Raw genomic sequence first — 5,446 nt, forward strand, 5'->3', positions numbered from 1 at the left:
ATGTTTTTGACCCCTTTCAGAGGAGATTTTGAAACGGAGTCCAAACGGAAGAAAATCCCCGAAAAGATTTTTTCTGGAATGGAAGAAGATCGGGGGACTTGGGAGCCAAGCCAGAAGAGCCCCAGGGGCCCAACTGTTGGGGAACGTGGCATGGGAAACAAAATTTTTCCTACGCGCACGAAGACCTATCATGGTGATGTCCATCTACGGGAGGGGATTTCCGATCTACGTACCCTTGTAGATCGGACAGCAGAAGCGTTAGTGAACGCGGTTGATGTAGTGGTACATCCTCACGTCCCACGAACCGTCCCGCGATCCGTCCCACGATCTAGTGCCGAACGGACGGCACCTTCGCGTTCAGCACACTACAGCTCGACGATGATCTCGGCCTTCTTGATCCAGCAAGAGAGACGGAGAGGTAGATGAGTTCTCCGGCAGCGCGACGGCGCTCCGGAGGTTGGTGGTGATCTAATCTCAGTAGGGCTCCGCCCGAGCTCCACAGAAACGCGATCTAGAGGTAAAACCGGGGAGGTATGTGGTCGGGCTGCCTTGAAAAAGTTGTCTCAAATCAGCCCTAATAGCTCCATATATATAGGAGGTGGGGAGGGGAGGCTTGCCTTGAGGCTCAAGGAGCCCCAAGGGCTGCGCCACCAAGGGGAGGAGCAGTCCTCCTCCAATCCTAGTCCAACTAGGATTGGAAGGTGGAGTCCTTCTCCACTTTCCCAGCTTTCCTTTTTTTCTCTTCTTTTGATTTTTCTTTCTCTCTTGCGCAAGACAGCCTTGGGCTGACCCCACCTACTTGGTGCGCCACCCCAAGGTCCTTGGGCCCTCCCGGTGGGTGGTCCCCCTTCCCGGTAAAGATCCGGAACTCATTCGTCATTCCCGGTACATTACCGGTAATGCCCGAAAACCTTCCGGTAACCAAATGAAGTCATCCTATATATCAATCTTCGTTTCCGGACCATTTCGGAAACCCTCGTGACGTCCGTGATCTCATCCGGGACTGCGAACAACATTCGGTAACCAACCATATAACTCAAATACGCATAAAACAACGTCGAACCTTAAGTGTGCAGACCCTACGGGCTCGAGAACTATGTAGACATGACCCGAGTGACTCCTCGGTCAATATCCAATAGCGGGACCTGGATGCCCATATTGGATGCTACATATTCTACGAAGATCTTATCGTTTGAACCTCAGTGCCAAGGATTCATATAATCTCGTATGTCATTCCCTTTGTCCTTCGGTATGTTACTTGCCCGAGATTCGATCGTCAGTATCCGCATACCTATTTCAATCTCGTTTACCGGCAATTCTTTTTACTCGTTCCGTAATACAAGATCCCGCAACTTACACTAAGTCACATTGCTTGCAAGGCTTGTGTGTGATGTTGTATTACCGAGTGGGACCCGAGATACCTCTCCGTCACACGGAGTGACAAATCCCAGTCTCGATCCATACTAACTCAACGAACACCTTCGGAGATACCTGTAGAGCATCTTTATAGTCACCCAGTTACGTTGCGACGTTTGATACACACAAAGCATTCCTCCGGTATCAGTGAGTTATATGATCTCATGGTCATAGGAACAAATACTTGACACGTAGAAAACAGTAGCAACAAAATGACACGATCAACATGCTACGTCTATTAGTTTGGGTCTAGTCCATCACATGATTCTCCTAATGATGTGATCCCGTTATCAAGTGACAAAACTTGCCTATGGTCAGGAACCCTTGACCATCTTTGATCAACGAGCTAGTCAACTAGAGGCTTACTAGGGACAATGTTTTGTCTATGTATCCACACATGCACCATGTTTCCAATCAATACAATTATAGCATGGATAAGAAACGATTATCATGAACAAAGAAATATAATAATAACTAATTTATTATTGCCTCTAGGGCATATTTCCAACACCAACAAGCCCCCACCCCGCGGCCAGGGGGCCCACGCCATGCAGGCTTGTGGGCCCCCTGGAGGTCCCTTGACCTAGATCTTGCGCCTATATATTCCCAAATATTCCCAAAAAATCAGGGAGCATCGTAATCACTTTTCCGCCGCCGCAAGCTTCTGTCTCCGCAAGATCCCATCTGGGGTACGTCCTGGTGCCCTGCCGGAGGGGGATTCGGACATGGAAGGCTTCTCCATCAACACCATGACGTCTCCGATGATGCGTGAGTAGTTCACCATAGACATACGGGTCCATAGCTAGTAACTAGATGGCTTCTTCTCTCTCTTGGATCTTCAATACAAAGTTCTCCATGATCTTCATCGAGATCTATCCGATGTAATCTTCTTTTGCGGTGTGTTTGTCAAGATTCGATGAATTGTGGATTTATGATCAGATTATCTATGAATCTTATTTGAGTTTATTCTGATCTCTCTTATGCATGATTTCATATCCTTGTAATTCTCTTCGAGTTGTGGGTTTTGTCTGGCCAACTAGATCTATTATTCTTGCAATGGGAGAAGTGCTTGGTTTTGGGTTCATACTGTGCGGTGACCTTACCCAGTGACAGAAGGGGTAGCGAGGCACGTATCGTGTTGTTGCCATCAAGGGGAGAAAGATGGGGTTTTCATCATTGGTTTGAGATTATCCCTCTACATCATGTCATCTTGCTTAAAGCGTTACTCTGTTCGTCATGAACTTAATACACTAGATGCATGCTGGATAGCGATCGATGTGTGGAGTAATAGTAGTAGATGCAGAAAGTATCGGTCTACTTGTCTCGGACGTGATGCCTATATGCTAGATCATTGCCTTAGATGTCATCATGACATTGCGCGGTTCTATCAATTGCTCGACAGTAATTTGTTCAGCCACCGTAATACTTGCTATTTTGAGAGAAGCCTCTAGTGAACACTATGGTCCCCAGGGTCTATTCCACACCATATTTTCAGCCTTACACCTTTTTTACTTCGTTGCACTTTCCGCCTTCAGATCTCACTTTGCAAACAATCTTGAAGGGATTGACAACCCCTTTGAAGCGTTGGGTGCAAGCTTGTTTGTGTTTGCGCAGGTACTCTGGACTTGACGAGACCCTCCTTCTGGATCGATACCATGGTTCTCAAACTGAGGGAAATACTTACTGCTCCTGTGCTGCATCACCCTTTCCTCTTCAAGGGAAAAACCAACGCAGGCCCAATCTCCGTCAATGTGTCAATTTCTGGCGTTGTTGTTTGAGAAGTAGCAGTGGGCTTGTGGGCTCACAGCTCCACCCCTCCGGTTGATTCTTGCGCCAGTATTTTTAATATATTCCACAAAAATGCCCCGTAAATTTCCAGGTCATTCCAAGAACTTTTATTTCTGCGCAAAAACAACACCATGGCAATTTTGCTGAAAACAACGTTAGTCCGGGTTAGTTCCATTCAAATCATGCAAATTAGTGTCCAAAACAAGGGAAAAAGAGTTTTGAAAAGTAGATACGATGGAGACGTATCAACTCCCCCAAGCTTAAAACCTTGCTTGTCCTCAAGCAATTCATTTGACAAACTAAAAGAGACAAAAGAAAAACTTTTACGAACTCTGTTTGCTCTTGTTGTTGCAACTATGTCTAACTCATATCCAGAAGTTCTGCAAGATCACAAGCTAACCACATAAGAAAATGACATCTAGGTATCACGGTAAACTCATATCAATGGCATAATCAACTAGCGAGCAATAATGACAAGTTTAAAACGTCAACACTTCAAACAAAACAATCATGAAGTTGTACAAACAGATGGTATCTCGCTAGCTCTTTTTGAGACCGCAAAACATAAATGGAGAGCACCTTCAAAGACCAAGGGCTGACTGAACATTGTAATTCATGGCAAAGAAGATCCAGTCACAGTCATACTCAACATCAGTCAAAAGCAAAGCATAAAAATGACAAAGGTGCTCTCTAATTGGTGCTTTTATAAGAAGAGGATGACTCAACAGGAACATAATTAGACATGCCCTTCGTAGAGGGAAGCATTTATTTGCAAAGGTGCCAGAGCTCAAGCTTTGAACATAGAGATAATAATTTTGGGTGGCATGCTTTCATTGTCAACGCAATGACTAAGAGTTTTCACCATCTTCCACGGTACACATGCTATAGGCGGTTCCCAAACAGAAAAGTAAAGTTTTGACTCCCCCACCACCAATCAATCACACTCCACGACTAGCCGAATACTCGGGTGCCGTCCATACCAACATCAATCCTGGGGGAGTTTTGTTTGCAATTATCTTTTCGATTTGAGCATGGAACTGGGCATTCCAATTACCGGCCCCTTTCTCGTGAATGATAGTGAATAAACACATATTGAGGATAACACGCCTAGCATGGAAGATACTGATAGCCCCTGTCACCAAATGAGCGGTTCGGGCATGCAAAACAGATTATTTCTTGAAGATTTAGAGAGTGGCACATGCAAATTTATTTGGAACGGCAGGTAGATACCGCATATAGGTAGGTATGGTGGACTCATATGGAACAACTTTGGGTTTATGGAAGTGGATGCACAAGCAGTATTCCCGCTTAGTACAAGTGAAGGCTAGCAAAAGACTGGGAAGCGACCAACTAGAGAGCGACAACAGTCATCAAAATGCATTGAGCTTAACCAACATTGAGTGCAAGCATGAGTAGGACATAAATCACCATGAACATGAATATCATACAGGCTATGTTGATTTTGTTTCAACTACATGCGTAAACATTCGCCAAGGCAAGCCACTTGAATCATTCAAAGGAGGATGCCATCCTATCATACTACATCATAATCATCTCAAGATTCATGTTGGCATCCAAGACAAACCATTATAAGCTCCTAGCTAATTAAGCATGGCATCAGAAACTATGATCTCTAAGTTGTCATTGCAAACATGTTTCTCTCACAACAAAGCTGAATCTGGAACGATGAGCTAGTCATATTTACAAAAACAAAATAGATCGAGTTCATACCAGCTTTTCCAGGCTCAGTCACTTCATCGTATATCGTCATTATTGCCTTTCACTTGCACGATCGAATGATGTGAACAATAGTAAGAGTGCTCGTGCATTGGACTAAGCTGGAATCTGTAGGCAAACACAAAGGAGAAGACAAAGTAATATGGCTCTTTGACAGATAAACAGATATGCATGCGAGAGGCACTAAACATTGTAACCATGGTCTTTTACCTTGACCCAAAGAAAAAGAAAACTATTTACACGGGAAAGCTCCCAACAAGCAAAAGAAGAACGAGAAATCTTTTTGGGTTTTCTCAAACTGGACAAACACATGAGAAGAAAGCGAGAAAAATAAAATAAACTAGCATGGATGATACAGTGGCAAAGTGTGAACACCGACTAACAAAGTGAAAGTGTAAGCAAGAATATAAAGTCGGTGAGAAACACGTACTCCCCCAAGCTTAGGCTTTTGGCCTAAGTTGGTCTACTCCCAAGGATGGTCCGGGTGATACCCAAAATCATAATG

The sequence above is a fragment of the Hordeum vulgare genome, chromosome 5H (assembly GCF_904849725.1).
Source record: "Hordeum vulgare subsp. vulgare chromosome 5H, MorexV3_pseudomolecules_assembly, whole genome shotgun sequence".
Lineage (NCBI taxonomy): Eukaryota > Viridiplantae > Streptophyta > Magnoliopsida > Poales > Poaceae > Hordeum > Hordeum vulgare.